Source organism: Protopterus annectens, chromosome 10.part0 (assembly GCF_019279795.1).
Source record: "Protopterus annectens isolate FY-2018-M chromosome 10.part0, PAN1.0, whole genome shotgun sequence".
NCBI lineage: Eukaryota > Metazoa > Chordata > Ceratodontiformes > Protopteridae > Protopterus > Protopterus annectens.
In genome coordinates, this window is record NC_056744.1 from 21,947,141 (window position 1) to 21,970,399 (window position 23,259).

A 23,259-nucleotide genomic window follows, 5' to 3' on the forward strand; every position below is an offset into this window, starting at 1 on the left:
AAGCCGAAAGAAGAAGACGAAGAACAGCTGATGTGCAATTTGAAAGTAAAAGGGTCACTGTCATTTCTCAAGTCTGTAGGAAATAAGATAGTCTAATAAAAGAGAAAATTCTGTCACCTAATGAAAAAAACGGGTTTGTTTAATATTGCAACCCCATTATTCTTGCCCTTATAGTTGTAAGGGCATCACAAGTAGAGATTTTATTGGCACATTAAGGACAACAGTCAAGGAACGCAACTTTATCTTCACGTACAGCTACACCTGGAACAGTCATGTCAATAACAGGAAAAAGAACCCACACTTTATGTATGGAGAAATTGGTATGCCAGTAGCATAAATCTGAAAATGTAGGCTAAATAAATCTGAAGTAAGTGTAGAGTCTGTAAAATGATCATGGAATATTCAGGAAGAACATGAATCCTCTGTAAAATGGGTGATCATGACCCTAGTGGTAACACCTGTATCTTATATTATGAATTAAGTTGCATTTAGGTAGTTTTAAATGCAAAGTTTGACATGTTTTATTAGTTTGCCCTCTACCCAATCATTTTAATTGTTTGCATCAAACTCAGTTATCATCTTCTTACACTAAAATGTTGTTTATATCTCTCCTATGTCACCTTAAATTCTTACACTGTTGTTCAGTTGACCACTGTTTTGGGTGGACGATTCATTCGCAACACTCTCAGTGAAAAAATACTTTCTCACCTGTCCTGAATTGTTTTCCATCATTTTTTCTTAAATTGTGTTTGAACATAATTCCTCCTAAAGATTCTCATCTTTTGAGATTTATTAATTATTGTAACATACATGAGAAGCTCTGTTGTATCTCCACTCTTTCTTTTCTTTAAGAGTTTACATATTAAGTTCCATTAGCCTTTCTCTTAATAATGTGCAACACATGCCTTGTGCATCTTTGAACACCTCTGAACAGCCTCAATCCTGTTCATGGCACAAACAAAATTGGACCCCCCGTTAAGTTACATACCTCTCAGGATGGAGTTTCACTAACTGCCTGCAGACAGAATTATAATGCCAGTACTATTATCCATATTATTTTCTCCAGCACATCGTAAGATACCCCTGGCATTTTGTAACAACTTCTTAGTATTTTCACATGTAGTTCATCCAAAATAATTACTCCAGTGTCCCTTCCACTTCTGTTTTTGGCAATATTTCACTCCACTCTGGTTGATGTGTAACGTAAACTTGCATTTTGTCTTCCAAAGTGTAAGTACTTTGCATTTTTAAATAGGCCCAAGTCACTATGTACTATACAAATCCTGCAGTTTTCTCATTCCTTTTCACGTTCTACACATCTCCCTGCATTTCTATTGTACTACAGACTAGTATCTCAGAGGCATACCTTCTCAAATCTCACTGCAATGCCATTTGACCCCAAACATAACCCTACTTTCGTCAGTGTATTTACAATTTACTGTCATTCTTTCTGTCACTTTATGCACTACTATGAAGCTGTGTATTTATCTAAGTTGATACCATACTACCCATTTGAAAACTGCATATCTCTGGTTTTATTGCTCTTTGTGCAAGCTTATAAAATGCCTTGGTAAAGTACAAATAAACCACATCTACAGGTCCACCCTTGTTGACCATTCTAGTCACTCATTCAGTGAAGCAGGGGGCATATGTCTGATATGATCTCAGTATGACACCACACTGCTTACAGTGCCTATGCTTTTCTTCAGAAAAGATTCTGTCACTTTCCTTACTACAGCTTTCGTGCTAACTGGTCAGCAATTACCCATAATCACCCTATTTCAACTCTTGTTCAATGGACGCAGGCCTCCTCCATTCAGAAGCTCCACACTGAACAGTTCTTTCTGCCCATCCCAAATAAAATATTCTCTGTACTCTCTCAGAAGCCAGGACAATACAGGTGAAAAGCCCTTCAGTAAACTCATTCCTGCTAACTGGGTTCATCGTCTGTGCTCACAGTTCAGGAAAGAACTAAAAGTACCACCAAAAGATAAATGCAGGTGTACCTGTTTTGTAGACAGAATAATTCGCACACCCCAGATATACTCCTCTATCCTGTTCCTATATTCACATATAACTCCTAAAGTTTCTTATCACAAAACATAGAGATTTTCCTATATTATAAATATGTAAATGTTACTCATCATTCATGCTCCTGTATTATTAGTAATAATCCTAGTACACCAACACTTTCTGCTCTAACCAGGTAATAATTGCACCACTCTACTAATCACTAACGCTTCCTCTGCTTTACCTGCTTCTTTCATAACATTCTTCACTCTTCATTTCTCTGTCCATCCTTCTTTTTCATCTCCTGACTCCAATTTCAGTCCTGTAAGAATATTTCTGTAAGGGATTATTACATGTACATTAATCCCTAGCACTTTAAATGGCTTTAGATTGTTAGACATCAAGACGATTTTAGCTTATGTAAGAGTTGTATAACCAAACGTTGTCTTCTTGTCTAATGTTTGAAATGTTATACTTGAATCATTTTGCTTGTATTTTTGTGCTTTCTACACCCGGATCACGGATTAAAAGGGTACAAGGACCAGCCCTCCTTCCCGCTTAACAAACAATAAGTAATAACTTTAAACTGATTCTCATCTTGTCCCATTGGTTTATTTATATATCTTCAGTTTTAAAAATGCTTCCATAACATTGTACTTTTTGAAAATTTTTGGAGCAACTCTGTTATGCAGAACCTTTTTCCACCTAGTAAAGTCTGTTTTCCATTGCTAGCTATTGTTCGAATGGAGCAGAAGTATTCATTCAGTAACAGTATTTTGCCTTTTCTCTGCCACCTTCCCCCATTCACCTTCCTGGAGAGGTACTGTGTTTTCCTTCAGAGTTTTGTTGTTTATAAAGTTCATGTACTGACAGACTGCTTTGCTTGCATGACAACAGATGATGTTTCTCCATTGCTTCTTCCATTCTCATTGCAGTTTCCAGTGTTTGCAATAGGTCATCTTACCAGTACTGAGTCAGCTGGGGTCCAGTGATCCAAGTTCTTGTCCTCTTTCATGTTTAATAACTAAATTATGAAGTGCCATGTAAATCACATCACACTGTAGGGTGATTACTTTTCCCTAGATGACCCCCACCTCCAAATCTAATGTTCAGACTTAATTATGAACAGTGAGCCCCAGATCAGTTCTGTCATGTGTGGGTTTCAGTATTAACTGCTTCAGGCCTACCTCATCTAGTGCAGCAAGTATTATTACAGCCATAAATGTTTCTGGGAAAGTAGTCTGCTTCATGTCTGGCACTGGTCCAACAACAATGTATCTCCATGACCTATCATTGGAAGGACCTCTCTCATGTTCTGCATCTTTCTTTCCCATGGTCAGACTCCATGTAAATGAATTCAATCTAATGCCATATGCCTTCTATAGTCATAATGGTGACATGTATTATTCCAATCTTTTGATTACTCATCACCCTATATTGCTACAGCTCCCTCCCTTATACAGAGAGTTAGTCATCCAAGTTATCCTTCCAGTGTTCTGGGTATGAATATATACAAGCATCCAATTTATTATGTTTACTGTATATGTCTAAATGACTGTTCATTGCCCGGGTCTTTGTCTTGTATCAGAGAGCTTTTTATCTTATATTATGGGCATTAGTTGTTACTGTCCTCATTGTGATATGAACTGAACAACTGATAGCCATACATAGGTTTATCCTGCCTAATATACTTAAGAATTCTTTCATGTCAGTTCATACAGGCTGCATCCCTGTTCTACTGTTATCCACAAGTACACCTGCAACATCTGTGTGTGTTATTCTTTTTTTTTTTTGAATGAAATCAATCATCCAAGGTCTACTGTGATACAAGTGGCTGTAACTGATGGTCGTGTGTGTGTGTGTGTGTGCGTGTGTGTGTGTGTGTGTGTGTGTGTGTGTGTGTGTGTGTGTGTGTGTGTGTGTGTTTGTGTGTGTGTGTGTGTGTGTGTGTATTTGTGCACTCGCTATATATAAGGGCGTTGATGTTCTCCTACATTTTCAAACTATTAGTGTCCATTGTGAGGAATTCTTCCTTTTATGGTCTGTCTTATGTGTTGCAGCCTTGACAGTATCATGAATTGATATTGAGTATTTTTTGGTTATCCACTATTGAGGCTTATAGTGCCGTTTTGATTTGTATTAAGACAATGCACATACAGAATCCACATTTGCTATAATATATATTGAATTGTATACTAGTACAACTGAAGGGTTATGATTGTGGTTGATTTCTGGATGGCCTTCCATATACTTAGTCAGCTAATGTCTCAACAATCTTAAATAAAATATCCACCAAAATGATTAGCAACAATATCCTAATTTTTAGGGCCTCCAACTTAGATTAGAATTCATTACTTAACTATTTGTTGATTAACACATTCTTCAAAACAATTGTTTCTTAAATGGCAAAATGCAAAACCAGGTCTAACCTGATTTCTGAAAAAATCTTCACAGTTTGACAAGATTTTCACCAGTTAACTAAGCAAACTGCCTACTCTCAATGTCCTCACTCATTCATCATTGATCACTACTTGTATTTCTGTTTCAGTCACTAACCAGAGTTCTGTTGCCACTATCAGCTTCCCCCTTTTTGTTTTTTTTTAACACCTGTATCAAATTATCACGTAAACAAAGGCAAACATGCATTTATGTAAAAGAAAAAAATATTAACATGTTCCCAGTTACAGACACTATGCATCACATATATTCTTTTGTATATACTCAACATTACATACATTGTTCAATTCCTGCTTTCTCCTTAAACCTCACAACTCCTTCAAACCATTATTTTGCAAGTATTGTTCACAGAATTTACATTTTTTCTATGTAATTTGCTCCTCCCTTTTCTAAAAAAATCACAATTCTATTTCTTTTAACTCTGTTACAATATTCACTACCTCAAATACAATTAGTTTAGACTTTGATTTTCATATTCTAGTTGTTGTGTCTTTCGGCTTTTCCTGGTTAGGGGTTGCCACAGCGGAACTCCGGTCCGCTAATGATTGACAGTAGATTTTTACAAACGGAGTTGCCGGCTCTGATGCACAACCTTCAATGAAGGTACGCCCCATTCACGCATGTCTCCACACAGAAGACGCTCTAGCTGAGAATCGAACAGGGCAACATCTTACTGTGAGGCGACAACACTACCGCAGCTGCTTTTTTTGGCAGCCACCTGAAATAAGCTTAATAACTTTCCTGCAGATTGATTATTCATATCTCATCTCCTCCTATCTTAATTATAAATTGTTGAGCCTCATCCACCTCTAACCTTGGCATACTGAAGTCTTCCAGAAATATTTTCACTTTACTTCTTGATAAAATTTTAACACATTTTTCTTCGCTGGTAATTATCCTGATTTATAGAAATGTGCACATGCTGTCCCATACTTAAGGGAGGTGACTGTAGAGACCCTCTAAATTACAGACCAGTTCTCCTCCTGCATAGTACTTCAATACGGCATCAGTCGAAAAACTGTATAAAACAGTAGAGAATTCTCTGCCACCAGTAACATGATGGCTTCAGTATTACAACACTTGTCTCCCTAACACACTCTCAGTGTGTAAGCTCCAGAGGATCAGTGTAGCTGGAACCTTATTAAACTACTTCTCTAGTCAACTGTACAATACATTTCTAACAGAGAAGATGAGACACACATATTCATTGACCTCAGATACTCCAAAGTTCCTGTTTTTCACTTTATTAATACCCCATCTCTTCCTTGGCATGACATCAATCCATTGCAGCCATAATGGGGTATGACAGCACTTTGTATTCAAGCTGAAAACAACAAGGTCATACAATATCCATATCTAACAGTTTGCTGGAGACCCCTTCAGGTTAATATTTCTCATAGCCAAACATCTCATCCATAGGAATTGTCTCAGCACTGACACTGCTAGGTTGGAAACTTTATTCCTGCCTCATGTTAGTCACCCATGTAAACATCTTCAGTCTGTGTAGGAAAACAAACCAGTAGGTAAAAACAGATTGATTTAAACTGAAGCCGGAACAAGTATCACGAAATAGGCAAAAATAACCTGTTTTGTATACAGAATTAGCCTTACAGCACTAACTTTGTGCAGTGTGTAAAAATTACTAACACTAAAAACTTCACAGAACATTCAGACTCGCCTTTCTTTCTCAATGTACGGTCACCACTGCTATCAGCAAGGCTTCCAGGATTCCCATTTCTGCTGAATTACATCTCTGCTCCTAAATTTTCAAATTGCCCAAACTGGATCACTAAACCCTCTTGCCAAGAGGCTAACTTGTATTTTCTGTAGCTCTACATGTTCACACCCCCTATCAGTCAACATCATGGTGCAGTAACTGCATCACCAGCCAGGAGCTGCATGAACAGCTGGGAGAAGGCGCACAATGTACAGCATTATTAGAGGTCTGATCTGCAGCACGGCTGAAGTGCACTGTGGTGAAATGTGGGGAGTGGGATAAGGGAGATGTGACAGCTGCAAGATGTGCTACAGGTGGAAGGGGTTGACATTGCTGCTAGCAGCACACAAAGTTTCTGGGTATAGATTCATAGGTAGCTACTAGCCTAGTTGTCCTTATGGGCAATGTTAAGCCTAGACAATTTCTCTCAAAGGTGAGATTCAAACCCTGCACCTTGGGTCTGTGACGTAAACACTTTAACCATTATGCGAAGGTTTGTTTGGCAATGCCAGAGAAGGGCAGAATGGAGGAGGAGTATCAATCTACATAAAGGGAGTCATCAAACATGTAAGAGAAAAAGATGAGCATTGCCCCATGAGGCAGTAAGAAAGTGAGCTGGGTCAAAAGATAGGATAAGCTCACTGGGAGTTAAGACAGAAGAAAGAAAAGAGTTGATGGATCAATATAGTATAATCAAACCTCTCAACTGTCGCTGTTTTGGAGGAACTTTCCTATTTCCAGGTCTGATTTTCCCCTGCACATTATGTTCCTTATGTTCCTGTTTTTGGAGGTATGTCCCTATTTTCAGGTTTGATTTACCCCTTCGCACAATGTTCTGAATCCCTCTCATCTCATGAGATTTTTGAAGCTATCTGGTACACAGAAATCCACATACTAGTAGCAATAATAATTTAAAGAAAGAGAACGCATATCTAACATCTCCCTTTTTCAGAAGCAAGAACAAATGACTTTGTGAGGAATACCTTTTCTCAACCCTTATCATATTTCACTTCCCTTAAATAAAGATCACAAAAGCACAACATATAAGATTAGAAGAGTTTTAAGGGTTGGCGCATGTGATTAGCTTAACGAAAAACAATTATTTAGAGACTAGGCTTAGGTTGTCCTCTACTGCATCCATCTGCTTTACAGAAATAAATCTGATGAGCTTCATGTTTTCAAGATTTTTTTATTTCTTAATTTGTATTTATTTATTGATTTAATGTTCTTATAACTGCCTGTAAACAGCATAGATGTTTTAGATGGTAGTTATTCCAGGTCAATGACAAGAAAGTGTACATTTCTCAATGCTATAATGAAAATGCTGAAAGAGCAGATGGATATACTGAATATACTGTATAACCATTCCTTGGTTATTGTAATAGATAAAAGAACCACATAATAGGCCCACACAAACAAACACTCCAGTTCCTTGTGTGTTTTTTTTTTTTTTTTTTAGTTAGTACACACAGTCCACCATAAATAAATAAAAAAATATTTAAATAATTAAACCCAGCTACGTCTGAAGTGTTATGATATTCCACTAACCCCAAATTTTTAGATTTTCAATGTATGCATAGGTCTAGACCCATTAAGTGCTCAAGACAAAATTAATTCTGGCGCTGTTTCCACAAGGCTATCTACTTCATCTGATAAATAAATGATTTAGGCTACTGAAACAAGGAACTGAGAGGGATTGGAAGTGCCTATGGAAAAAGGAAAAATCAATAATTGTTCTAGTGTAGATCACCATGATGCAAAATTCCATTTCATAATTAATTATATAGCAAAACACCTACAAAAATTTAATTAATTAATTTATTTATTTTGCATTGGGCAAGTCTTTCTGCTCCCCCGGTGATAATCCCCTCCTTATATACTCCCACATCAAGGTTGCATAATCTTCAAAGGAAGCAAATATCCCTTTAGGCATTTTCTGTTTTATAATTACATAGTCAATTAACTAAAACATATGTACCCTTTGTCATGGCCAGGGAGAACCAGACAAAAAAACAAAAGCAATTAGTATAACTTTGAAGGTAATTTGTTACTCATATCTGTGTCATAGCTAAAAACAGTATAAAAAGCTAAAAGCCATCAACAAATGATGATTTTGTTGCATTGAATATAAACATGTAACCAGACACCTACTGGCTAAGAGAATACCTGATGTTCATTGTTAACAAAAACACCATGTGGCAGAGTAAATTATTGCATCGATGCTTACCAAATATACCCAAGAAATTCAGTAGAAGTAAGAGACAGTTATAAATCTGTACTTTGGAGAAACATATATTGATATGAAGATAATCTATTTGGGAGGACTGGAGAAGCCACATGGCATCAGGACTACAACAATCAATTTATTCCTGACAAAAAGATGAGGGGCACCGTAACAAAGATCCAAGTTCACTAATGGAAAAGACATAGCTATATGGAACAAAGATTAAATGAACACACCTTGGCACAAATATTAAATTTGATGAAAAAATATGTATAGTGGAAAACTGAACTCTTGCAGGTGAATGTTAATAAATGATCATATTTAAATACATATAAATGTATATATTAAGATTTGAAAATCACCATGGTGCAGAAAACCACACATAAAATTCTGCGCTGTAATAGACATAAATTAAATAGGGGCAATAATTTACCATTTTTACATTTCTGACTCAACATAGTCATATGGCCTTTCTGTGACACTTTTACAGCAATTCTCTGTGATAAGACCACATTCTAAGAAGCTCTGACATTTCATAGTTTTATCAGGTTCATTAAGACATCTGTGGTGGTCCAGTTTGTAGCAAAACCAGAAATGCCCTGAATAATATACGATACCTGTTTGTAGTGCTTGGGGCACATGTACATGAAAGCAGAAGACAATCTGATGAAGAAGTCTTGTAACAGACAGGAAGAAAGAAATAGGAAACAAAAGGTGTGCAGCAAAGAGACGGGTGGATTGTGTGACAGAAGACCTCCGATAGTCAGGCATAACTGTCAAAGATGGTTGGAAAGTGGCATTGAATCGAGAGAGATGGTGACAGTTGATGCGGCATCCCAACCCCATGTAGAAAATGGGAAAAGGGGGGTTGATAATAATGGCAGTGACTGTGACCTGTTTGTGGTTCTGTATACATTGTGTTGGGCAGGTATATGCACTTCAGTCCCGCAACCTGCATAGTTAATTCATTCAGCAGTAGAAGCCTTTCTTGCTCTCTACAAATTTTTGTGAACGAGTACAAATTATTAGCTAGCTTTAATGCCCTCGTTCCAGTAATGCCCAGCTACATACTTTGCTGTAACTTTTGTTAACATGATTACTGCAATATATGTTCAAGGCTCATTTTAATTCATTCATTCATTTCTTGATTACCCACTTACATCCAGTTTGTGATCACAGAGGAACCAGAGTCTTTTTGGGCACTCACAGAGGCTACAGAGCTAGTCGTGAATGAGGCACCAAGACATTGAGGAACACACCCAGTTACTTGGTCTTATACAGAAAAATTATATAAACATAGGAAAGATGTAGCAGCTAATTATAACAAAGATAGATGTTGGAAGCCTACCTCACCAACAATTATGTACATGGTTCAAGTGCTCATCTTTCCCATCTTGTTGCTTCTATACCTCATGGTAAACTTTTGCATTTGAAACAAAAATTTGTAACAAAACACAGTAATTCCTTCTTGAAGCAGCAGATCTCATGAATATGTTTATACAGAGAGGTTATGCATATTCTGATATTTTAGCTGTGTATTTTCACACTGGCAATTTAAATAGATAAGATTTCTTGATTAAATCCAGTCATGCTAGTAGAAATAGGGTTGTTGTTAGTTCTAATCAGAGAAGAAATTTCAATTTAAGAAACAAATATATTTGGTGACCGAATACCCTGCACTTCAAATCATATTACTGAATATGAATGCTCATATGAATGCTAGGCCATTTTACTTCAAAATGATGTATTCTCCAAGTCTGCTAATAAACACCCTAAGGTTTCATACTGGAGAGAATGTAATCTATATGACTACTTAGTACATAGTCATTTTGTTAGACCATCAGATTCACTGAGTATAATTTCCTCTATCAGGGCACCTCCCCATGGGAATAATGTATTTGTTGAAAATATATCACTTCTACTAATGATTTCATCAATGGCAGGAGATAGACTCCTATTCAAAGATACAGCTGTACCACCGAGGGGGTAATATGTGCCATAACATGCTCCTGTAACCTGACCTAAGTCAGACTAGTAGGAGATTTAAGATAAGTTTGCATGAGCACCTTAGAGACATCAAGAATATTAAGGTTAAAAGCCCCTTGGCAATATACCTTAATGATTCACATTCAGGTGACAGACAGATTTGCATTCTACAGTATTGGAAAAAGTTAATGTATATATTAGACAGGGTAATAGTTTTATCTATTATGGTATAAAGAAAGTTTCTTCATTTTAAAATTCAATACACTTAAACCTAAGGTTACCACCCGTTCCTCTTTGTGCAGGACTGTCCCTATTTGGGTAGTTGCTTCCTGCAAAAAAAAAAAAAAAAAGCATAAAAAATGGCTAACGTCCTGAGATAGTAGGACAAAAAAATGTTCCTAAGTTTCCTATAATGTTGAATATTCAAATATCAGCCATAGATCTCAAAAGAGATCATTAAAGGCCTCTTTCTATTAAGGTACTGTCCAGCATGTTTTAACACTTTACAATTAATCTGTTCTAAATTTAAACATTTCTAAACTGTCTATCGCTCTAATAGCTAAGGCAATGAATTACATCTCCCTCTTGCTTGCTCTGAGTTGGAAATTATTACGTCCCAAGCCGGTTTGCATAATCTTGTTATCCACCAGACACTGATTATTTCTTTCCCTCCTCTCATAATGTTCAGAATTGTTCACCAAAGTCCTACATAATTCTGTGCTGTTGGAGCATTTAAATATCCAAATAAGGTCACCCCTAAACAGTCTATAAAAGTTTGAAAATAGATTTAGCCTCATCAATCTACATCATAACAGATATCTGATAAGCTACTTATCTTCCTATTAAAGACATTCTAGCTGCCGCAGAAACCTGGTTCTACCAGGAAACAAAAAAATGAAGAAATTGCCCCACCAGGCTATAACATTATCAAATTAGACAGAGCCAACAAAAACTGGTGGTATTGCTATTTATAATCAAATTGAGGTCAAGTGCCTGAACAAAACTAATAACCACAGTAAAACGCAAAAACAGGCACTAACAGGAGTTTGAAATGAAAATGTCCACTGATGGCTCTAATAATGAACTATTTTAATACATTAACGCAACCTTCACAAGGTTCAGTTTTACTATTTTCTACAAAAACAATCTGAAAATCCAAGCAATAAACATCTTAGGTTCATAGGCAAATACTAATTTAGCAGTTTGTAGACTGTTACACACCTAGCTAATAATCAGAGACAAAGGGTGGAAGATCTGGACAAAAAATAAAACTGCTCCTACTTTACTAGTATTTAGACAATTAAGATATCTAACAAAACAACTTATCACCAAAGATAAGAAAACCTACTACTCAACCAATCAAAACAAACACACTAATAATGCAAAACTGTTCTGGGCTTCAATCAATAAACTGTTCAATCCAGGACAAGCTACACAGGCAACATCAACCCCACAGAAACAAAATGGTACCACAGCCAACCAGTTCAATACCCACTTTATACAGACAGTACAGTCATTAACCAAGCAGGTAATTAATCAATCTCTTGAGGTCCACACTTAATTAACTGACCTCTTTCAGCATTTCCCACAGACACTATCAAGCCTCAAAACATTTAAGCCTACTGGAACTGTTCCGACAATCTACTTGGTGAATATCTTAAAACAGCAGCTGCGGCTATTGCATAGCCAGTTTCAGTTCTGATAAATCAATGGACATCTGAAAATAAAGTCCCTTCACTACAGAAAAAAATTCATTCATTATTCCACTACACAATTGTGGAATCAATACAGATCTTTCAAACTGCAGGCCAACTGCCATTTTATCTCCCATATCAAAAATATTAGAAAAATGTATTCATATGCAGCTTCTCAACTGTCTAAAAGATAGACAGCATCTGTCTTCAACCCAGCACTACTTTTGTCCTCATTACAGCACAATTACTGCTTTGCTGAGTTCTGTTAATACTTTCAAGACCCATAGAAATGCCAGAAGCCTCATGTCTACCATCATCCTATACTTATTAAAAGCTTTTGCTACTGTCTCCCACCACAAACACTTACATAAACTGTCATCCCTAGAGCTCAGCAAGTCCTCAGTGTAATAGTTCCACAGCTACCTCTCAAACAGATCACAAGCAGGGAGATGGGAAAGTGATCTGTCTACATTCTTGCTATTGGTGTCCCTAAAGGATCTATACTTGGTCCCATATTTTTTGGCATATTTATCAAGGACCTCTACACTGCTACCAAAAATATAATACACTACACTGATGATTCAGTCCTAATCTGCTCAGCCCAAATCTCTCACTCAACTCCAAGACCTTACACAACAATCATTCTTACTGATTAAACATGGCTAAATAACTCACAACTATGTCTAAACAATACCAAAAAAAAAACTTCTGTTCACCTCCCCCACACATAGAAAACCAGGTACATCATAAGTTCATAGGATGATACTAGGCTATTGGCCCAGAGGCCCTTATAAGCCTAGCCACGAATTTCACCCATGTTCTCTCCCCTGTCCAGCAGGAACACAGGTGGGATCCCAGAGGTATATTTTCTGTTTCCCATCCAGTCATCCAGGTTCCTCTTAAAGAGGGCTAGAGAGGTACTCTGCCTGACATGGAGAGGGAGTCTATTCCACAGATGGAGGAGTCTTTGGGACACAAATCTATCCCGCTAACAAGTTCTTTTAATGTCACAGACCAAGTTAAGGCCTTGCGTGCGGGTTGCGTGAGTGGAGTTTGTCTTACAGATATGCAGCAACTCCATCAAGCCTGTCTCTGAAATGGCCTTGTATGCCAGACACAGTTCACCTCTGAGCAGTCTGAATAAGACTGAGTAGAGGGACAGGGCTTTTAGCCTATCTGTGTAGGATAGGTGTTTGAGACCTTGGATTTTCCTAGTCAGGAACCTCTGTGGTCTCTCCAACTGCTGCATGTGCTTGGCAAGGTACATGCCAAAGGGGGCCTTGTACTCGATAATGGGCCTGATAAGGGAGGAGTACAGAGATGTTATGACCTCATTGTTCCTGGATGAAATGCCCTTATTTATGAGGTGGGCCACGTAGAAAGCTTTCCGTACAGTGGAGGCAATGTGGTGGTCAAAAGTCAGGTTGCTATCAACCTGGGTGGCCAAGTCCCTCACAACTGATTGCATGCTCAGTACGTTGTTAATGTGATAATTAGAGGGGATGACATTTTTCCCAAAGGGGATAATGATACATTTCTTGGTATTCAGTTTGAGGCCATGCTTCTGGCACCAGTCATTAGTTTGGGTAAGGCCCTCTTGGAGGATGTTCACAGGGTCTATATTAAATCACCAAATGCTTAAAAAAGCGAATGGTGATTAATCGACCCTCTGTAAGCGAAAGCTTACAATGTCGGACTGTCAGAACAGCGATTTTTTTTCAAAGAGAAAAAAATTGCTGTTCCAACAAAAAAATAAAATAAAAAAACACTTTAAACATTACATAAAGTGGGGAGCTTCTCCCCCACACCCCCCAATGTGGGGGGCTGTGCCTCCCACACCCCCTACTTAAATATACCAACTCTGAGACCGCACCTTAGTGCCAAAAATGGCAAAGTAACGAAGCAGCCAAGCAAATTCTTTCCCAGGGAAAGAATTTGCTTAAAAGCCACTTCGATATTTTGCCATTTCAGTCTTTTAAGTTCGACCAAGACACATTCGAAAGAATGCATCTTCGGTCTTCTAATAGGAACCCATGTTCACATCACTAGGGGAATTTAAGACAGGGTCCAGCTTGCAGTCATCTGCAAACTTGATCAGCAAACCACTGGTTTTGGCTTGCACCTCAGAAAAGTATATCCCAAACAGTAGAGGCTCCATGACCAATCCTTGGGGTACACTGCTTGTCATGGGTCTACTACTAGTGTTGGCTTCCCCTACTTTGACTGAGTGGGTTCTATCAGTGAGCCAGTTAGCTACCCATCTGGTAACATATGGGTTTATGTCTAGCTGGGAGAGTTTATCTATTATGCCAGAGTGGGGAAAAGTGTCAAAAGCTTTGGCTAGGTTAAGGTAGTCGGTGTGCACCATCTTCCCCTCATCCATGGCTTTGGTGACTGTTTCAAAGAAGTTGACCAAGTTTAACAGGCATGATCTCCCTTTGACAAAACCAAACTGTGTGGGGTCAAGCATTTGGAGATTACCAATGTCTTTGTTTATAAGGTCCATGATAATGCGTTCCATGGCCTTGCAGATCAGGCTAGTTAGGCTGATGGGCCTATAATTGCCTGGGTCAGTGGGCACGCCACATTTGTGTAGAAGGATGACAGTGGCTGTCCTCCATTCAACTGGGATGAAGCCAGTGCTCAGGCTTTGGTTGAATTGGGTGTCTAATGGAAATGAGTTTATGTAGGATACAGCCAGGGATGTTATCAGTTCCCATGGACACTGTATTTTTTGCCTCTGAGAGGGCATTAAGGAACTTTTCCCTGGTGATGAGGGGAGGGGGCAGGTGCTGGGGATGTCTTGGTTAACTGATGTGGGGGTGGGGGGGTGAAGTTTTCACTGAACCTGTCTGCCAGCAGGTTGGCTATATCTATGGTGTTTGTGTATGTGGTGTTATTGACCACCAGTTAAGAGCAGATTTGGGTGTTGCCTTTGAGATTGCAGGCATATGTGAAGAAGGCCTTGTAATTTTCCTTGGTGGATGTGGCCAATTTGGCCTCGAAGTTAGCCTTAGAGGATTTCACCAGTGACCTTATTTGCTTGTTCAATATACATTATATACAGGGTAAAAACCTACCTCACTGACATAGTCAGGAGACATACAGCCCTACTTTCTTATTGCCAACTAGGTAATGAGATAGTTCACACCACTTTACTTCTCTGAAGGCTAGGCAGTGGTGTGTTTTGTTGTTATAGTTTACTGATTATTTGGCTAATTTATTATAACTCTCAAGTCTACACAGTTGTAAGACATGCAGGTTAGTTAAGATTGGGGTAGCTCTTAACAACTTAATACAACACTACTACCCAAATAAGATGTAAATCATTAATCACTATAACCAAATCATTTAATACTGCAGGTGACTCTCTATATTCAAATAGTGAAGATAAACTAAGGAACCACATCCCACTACCACTGAAATCCATTCAGAATACAAACTCATTTAAAATAAAAATAAAACTTCACCTACCAGATCAGTGCATCTGCTCTTGTACATCTCCAGGATAAATGCCACTATTATGTTCAGCTGGACATATCATTAAACCATTTATCTTCATTCAGAATCCTGTTCCCTGCAGACAGTCCTTACTCATACTTGAATAGTTTTACTAGCATCTCCTAGCTATATGAATTGTTTTGTGCCACTGCTCAACCCCCACCTCTATACATCCAATAAAATACCTTTGCTAGCCATATATGTAACTGTCCATGAACCATATTTACTCCCCACCTCTTAACTACAGTACTAACATTCTGTTCCCTTAACTACAGTACTAACATTCTGTTCCCTTAACTACAGTACTAACATTCTGTTCCCTTAACTACAGTACTAACATTCTGTTCCCTTAACTACAGTACTAACATTCTGTTCCCTTAACTACGGTACTAACATTCTGTTCCCTTAACTACGGTACTAACATTCTGTTCCCTTAACTACGGTACTAACATTCTGTTCCCTTAACTACGGTACTAACATTCTGTTCCCTTAACTACGGTACTAACATTCTGTTCCCTTAACTACGGTACTAACATTCTGTTCCCTTAACTACGGTACTAACATTCTGTTCCCTTAACTACAGTACTAACATTCTGTTCCCTTAACTACAGTACTAACATTCTGTTCCCTACCTACTTCCTTCTCTCACTTCCATTTCCTTGAATTTCTAAGGTGCTGTATTATATGTCCAACAAACCCACTAATACACCTCTTCAAGTGCTCAGTGTTCAACATCTACTAATACATAAGTATAATTGATACTGTAATAATTCCCTCTATTTTCACTTGAATATAATCTAATTTGCAAATGTATCTGTAATTGTTAATGTATAATTATTTTGAATTGTTAATATGTATATTTTTATTGAATGCTCATGTCTCACAGAGGGGTTGCTAGTGGGAGTAGGTGTGCATCAAGGTTTAGCTATGAGCCCATTGCTGTTCATATTGGTGATGGACTACATTAGCAAACAGGTCAGAAGGGGACAGATCAACAAAACTGCTGTATACAGACAATGTGGCAGTACATGTAGACTCTGAGCAAGAACTTCAGCAAAGGATAGGGGAATGGTATGCAAAACCTGAACGCGCATGGGATGAAACTGAGTACAGATAAGACAGCTGAATGGCAGCAACTGGGGATATCGGAAGAAGCTGACAACTGACATAGAATGGAAAGTAGTGGAATAGGTTAACAGCTTCAAATATTTGGGAGGGGTGGTTGAGAAGGGAAGTGTGAATTAGGAGGTTAAAGCTAGAAGTACACAGGCTGCAGCCAATTGGCACAGACTGTCAGGTGTAGTGTATGACAGAAGAATGCCAAAGAAGCTAAAAAATAAGGTGTACAAAACAGTGGTGTGACCAGCACTACTGTATGGTACAGAAACCTGGACAGTAAAGTCAGGGCAATTGAGGAAGCTAGAGGTGATGGAGATGAAATGCCTGAGATGGGTGGTAGAATGCATACTGTGGGACAAAAACCTACTGCTACTGCATTTATATTGTCTTTAAATGTTTTGTTTTATTCATTGCATTAAAGAATGAATTAATTCATTACTAGGCCTGGATTGTGTAATATAGTCTAAACATGTTGCATTTTAGTAATATGCTTTTGCAGTACCTTCTTTAGAGCCCCCATATAGTCTGCATTATTTGCAATAATTATCAGAACTGTCCAATCTTCGGCTTCCCTTATGTAGACAATTTTTCATATTATTGTGGTACATTCCTCTCTACAAGATCTAATTGCAAAGCATGTCTGCATTTAGTTAAAAACTATTAATCTGGCAGTTAGCACATGGGACTAAAGCTCTGACTTGTTAATGACTTGTTTGCAATGACAAGGGTGCAGGTTTTCACTTTTATTTACATAGTGTGTGACATTGAGCAAGTCACTTAACTAGACAAAGCTTTGGAGCAATTGGGAATTTGTGCTAGGCTCCTTAATGGTCTCTAGGACTGAATGTCCAGTAACTATGAACCTGTTGTCTTTGTTTGTCAGACATTTCCTATTGCATAACTTATCTAGTTTAGGAAATGTTATGGCAATATCACCAGCACACTATTTTTAAAGCAACACACAATTTATTCTTCAAGGGCAGCATGCATTGCTTTTGTAAATGAAGCACTGAAATGCAAAGCTGTTTGCCAGCAGCAACTTCTGCATTAGTAATAGTTCTCTTTAATATGGAATTATTTAGAAAACTTTTACATCTGTACAGATTGTGCATATTGACATATATATTATCAGGCAGTTAATATTTCATGGGGTCTCCTAAATACTCTTCTATTTTAACTGTGCTACACATGGTTGGATCTTATTAACAGATGCTACTGATCTTTATACAGTTTCATGTAGTTCATCCAATGTTACCAATAAAGTGCATGTAATTTATTTCTTCATAACAATAAGGGATGTACATAATCAATAAAGCGGGTACAATTGTTGCTGGTGGTGGTGGTGATGTGGACACTCTGTGGATGAAAGTACCCTACACTCTGGTCATTAATCTGGCTTTGCAGGACAGTGTGTGTCTATGTGTGCATGTATGTTGCAATACTTTGGCTAGTGTGTGTTTGAGTAAAACTAATTTGAAATATTTGCCTTTGGTCATTACTGTTTTTACTTAGTTTTGATACATATCTGAGAAGGATGCAGTCAGCAATGCAGCTATAATTGCTGAGTTTGGGTATGTCTGCGTTTAAATGACACTGCTGAGCTGTTGAAGTTAAAAAGTGTCTAGTCTATCTTTGTAGGACAGTGTACATTTGAGTAAAGCAAATTGAATATTCTGCCATGACCATTTTCTCACAATCAGGCATGTAATGTGTATACAGTTGATGATAAAGTGGCTGTAATTGCTGAGTATGGTTATTGGTTGATTATAATGATAGCAGTTTGAATAGCCTTTCATGGTTGAAATGCTCTGAAATGGGTCCTTTTTTCATTATGGTTCATACATTTTGTTTCGCTGCTTACTAGAAAAAATGTTCAAAACGACAAATTATAAACACTTTCTGGCAGATGTTACTGCATTAAACAAGAAATAAAATTTAAAACAATCAGGAAGGTGAATCAAAGAATACAAGCAATTATGCATGGTCCTAAAATGTGTTCAGGGAGCCGACGGTTTGAAAACAGCCTGGGGCCAAAAATACACTTAATCCACCACAAGATGTACTTTCAATGAGTGTGAGTTTCAAGGAAAAAAAAGTTTACTGTTGTTCATGTTAAGGATAATTTCAATGTGAGACTGTTTTATTTTGTTTAGCAAATGGCCATCAGTTCTTGTGCAATGAAATTTGACATAAAAGTTTTAAATTAAATCCAAATCTGTAATCATTGTAAAAGTAAATATAAAATAGAATACACACTGACAGGTATGACCAGTGTTTATGGTAAATGAGATGAGACAGACAAGTAATAAAACATTGGAATGGCTGGGGGGGGGGTCCATTACCCGCCTAGGGCCTATTTGACAATGATCCGGCTCTGGAAGAAGTCAGGAAGAGACAAGCGTGTCCAGCAAAGAGTTGGTTGGATTGAGAAAATGAAGACCTGTGACAGTGAGGCATGAATGTCAAAGAAGGTAGAGTGGCATTGATTAAAAGAAATGGAGACATTTAACACAACACCCTGATCCCATGTAGAATGCAAAATAGGGGATTGATTATGATGAAGATGATGATGATAATGTCTGTTGATTTTTATTAATGAATGTCAGACAAAATCCAGTAAACAAAAGCAATAAATAAATAAAGTCTAGAGTAAGAAACTGCAGGCTGTGATGATATGATATGCTAAACCATAATTTAAAATGCCAGACCTGATGAGAGGAAGGCAAAAAGTTTCTTTCTCTTCATTAAAATGGTATGGCCCTGATTGCTTTGGGTAAAAGGAAAGTAAGGATCTAAGAAGCAAGGTAGTTCATGAGGGCAATGACATTCCTAGATCAAACTTAGACCAGAATGGAATAGTTTTAGACAAGGGTTTCTAAAAGTCGACTCAGCAGAAACAGAAACAGAAAAGAGATGCGCAGCACTTATATTTGTTACAAATGGGGCTGGAATCCCACCCCAAGTAAAAGATATGTTAGTAGATAAGATAGAGAGGTTTGTGGCAGCTGGGACACACTACAGGGTTGAGAGACTAATCATATCCTCAATATATTTAGCTCTTAAATCTACTACTAGAAATATCAGGCACATTGTGGAAGAATTAGCTCTCTGCAGGTACTGATTATTAGTGGTGGGTGGGTTGGAACCTACTGTGCTATGCAAAAGATGTTTAATCGGGCCCGAAAAGTAGGGGCATAGGTACAAGGTTAGGTACTTTCAGGAATATATCAATTTGATAGGATATGAAGACATAGGGGGATCCTTAGAGTATCATTCTGAATTCAAATACTATCCCTCATGCTTTAGAGGTTGGGGCATTCTGGAAAAGCTGTATATTCCAAGAGGAAACCAGTACATGATAAAACATTTCGCAATCACCCAATAGTTATTTCAGATTATACCCTTGTTCAAATACTTATGGGGAAAACTGAACCCATAAGCAAAGAAAGGCATTAGTACTTCCCATTATACTTACTAAGAAAGGGGTGTTTCAGGGACATTAGTACTTCCCATTATACCTACTAAGAAAGGGATGTTTCAGGGACATTAGCACTATTCATTATACTTACTAAGGAAGGAGGGTTTCAGGGGCATTAGTACTTCCCATTATAGTTACTAAGACAGGAGACTTTCATGGGATATTAGTACTTCCCATTATACTTACTAAGAAAGGAGTGTTTCAGGGACATAAGTGCTTTCCATTATACTTACTTACAAAGGGGTGATTCAGGGGCATTAGTGATTCCAATTATACTTACTAAGGAAGGGGTGTTTCAGGGACATTAGTACTTCCTAATATACTTACTAAGGAAGGGGTGTTTAAGGGACATTAGTGCTTCGCAATATACTTACTTATGAAGGGGTGTTTCAGGGACCTTAGTACTTCCCATTATACTTACTAAGGAAGGGGTATTTCAGAGACATTAGTACTTCCCATTATACTTACTAAGGAAGGGGTGTTTCGGGAAAATTAGTACTTCCCAATATACTTACTAAGGAAGGGGTGTTGCAGGGACATTAGTACTTCCCATTATACGTACTAAGAAAATAGTGTTTTAGGTTCATTAGTGCTTCCCAATATACTTACTAAGGAAAGGATGTTTCAGGGACATTAGTACTTCCCATTATACTTACTAAGAAAAAAGTGTTTCAGGGACATTGCTGCTTCCTATTATACTTACTAAGAAAGGAGTGTTTCAGGGACATTAGTGCTTCCCATCATACTTACTAAGAAAAATGTGTTTCAGGGACATTAGTGCTTCCCATTATACTTACTAAGAAAGGAGTGTTTTAGGGACATTAGTACTTCCCATTACACTAACTAAGGAAGGGGTGTTTCAGGGACCAGTGACTTCCCATTATATTTACTAAGAAAGGAGTGTTTCAGGGACATTTGTGCTTCCCAATATACTTACTAAAGAAGGGGTGTTTCAGGGACATTAGTACTTCCCATTATACTTACTTATGAAGGGGTGTTTCAGGGACATTAGTGTTTCCCATTATACTTACTAAAAAAGGGATGCTTCAGGGACATTAGTACTTCCCATTATACTTGCTAAGAAAAAGGTGTTTCAGGGACATTAGTACTTCCCATTATACTTACTAAGGAAGGAGTGTTTCAGGGACATTAGTGCTTCCCATTATACCTACTAAGGAACAGGTACTTCAGGGACATTAGAACTTTCCATTATACTTACTAAGAAAGGAGTGTTTCAGGAACATTAGTGCTTCCCATTATACTTACTTACAAAGAGGTGTTTCAGGGACATTAGTGCTTCCTATTATACTTACTAAAGAATGGGTGTTTCACAGACATTAGTGCTTCCCATTATACTTACTAAGGAAGGGGTGTTTCAGGGACATCAGTGCTTCCCATTATACTTACTAAGGAAAGGGTATTTCAGGGACATTAGTACTTCCCATTATACCTACTAAGAAAAGGGTGTTTCAGGGACATTAGTACTTCCCAATATACTTACTAAGAAAGGAGTGTTTCAGGGACATTAGTGCTTCCCATTATACTTACTTATGAAGGGGTGTTTCAGGGACATTATTGCTTCCCATTATACTTACTAAAGAATGGGTGTTTCAGTGACATTAGTGCTTCTCATTATACTTACTAATAAAAGTGTGTTTCAAGGACATTAGTACTTCCCATTATACTTACGAAGAAAGGAGTGTTTCAGGGACATCAGTGCCTCCCCTTACACTTAGTAAGGAAGGAGTGTTTCAGGAACATTAGTACTTCCCATTATAGTTACTAAGGAAGAGGTGTTTATGGTACATTAGTACTTCCCATTATACTTACTTGTGAAGGGGTGTTTCAGTGACATTAGTGCTTCCCATTATACTTACTAAGGAAGGGGTGTTTCAGGGACATTAGTACTTCCCATTATACTTACTAAGAAAGGGGTGTTTCAGGGACATTAGTACTTCCCATTATACTTAGTAATAGAAAGGAGTCTTTCAGGGACATTAGTGCTTAACATTATACTTACTAAGGAAGGGGTATTTCAGGGACATTAGTACTTCCCATTATAATTACTAAGGAAGGGGTATTTCAGGGACATCAGAACTTTCCATTATACTTACTAAGAATGGAGTCATTCAGAGACATTACTGCTTCCCATTATACTTTCTTACAAAGAGGTGTTTCATGGACATTAGTGCTTCCCATTATACTTACAAAGGAATGAGTGTTTCAGGGACATTAGTCCTTCCTATTATACTTACTAAGGAAGGGGTGTTTCAGGGACATTAGTACTTCCCATTATACTTACTAAGAAAAGGGTGTTTTAGGGACATTAGTACTTCCCAATATACTTACTAAGAAATGAGTCTTTCAGGGGACATTAGTACTTCCCATTTTAATTACTAAGAAAGGAGTGTTTCAGGGACATTACTGCTTCCCATTATACTTCCTTAGGAGGGGGTGTTTCAGGGACATTATTGCTTCCCATTATACTTACTAAGGAATGGGTGTTAAAGGGACATTAGTGCTTCCCATTATACTTACTAAGAAAGGGGTGTTTCAGGGACATTAGCACTTTCCATTATACTTACTAAGAAAGGAGTTTTTCAGTGACATTAGTACTTCCCATTATACTTACATAGGAATGAGTGTTTCAGGGACATTAGTGTTTCCTTTTATACTTACTAAGGAAGGAGTGTTTCAGGGACATTAGTACTTCCTGTTATAGTTACTAAGGATGAGGTGTTTCGGGGACATTAGTACTTCCCATTATACTTAAAAAGAAAGAAGTGTTTCAGGGACATTAGTGCTTCCCATTATACTTACTATGGAAGGTGTGTTTCAGGGACATTAGTACTTCCCATTATACTTACTAAGAAAGTAGTGTTTCAGGGAAATTAGTGCTTCCCATTATATTTACTAAGAAAGGAGTGCTTCAGGGACATTAGTACTTCCCATTACACTAACTAAGGAAGGGGTGTGTCAGGGACATTAGTACTTCCCATTATACTTACTAAGGAAGTAGTGTTTCAGGGACATTAGTACTTCCCATTATAGTTACTAAGGAAGAGATGGTTCA

At 37.8% G+C, this 23,259-nt stretch overlaps 1 long non-coding RNA gene across 1 annotated transcript in view; it reads right to left on the reverse strand.

The window, feature by feature from the left end:
• The window catches only part of LOC122812768, a 168,972-nt gene that overhangs the window by 60,443 nt on the left and 85,270 nt on the right, over positions 1 to 23,259 (reverse strand). The window lies entirely within an intron of this gene.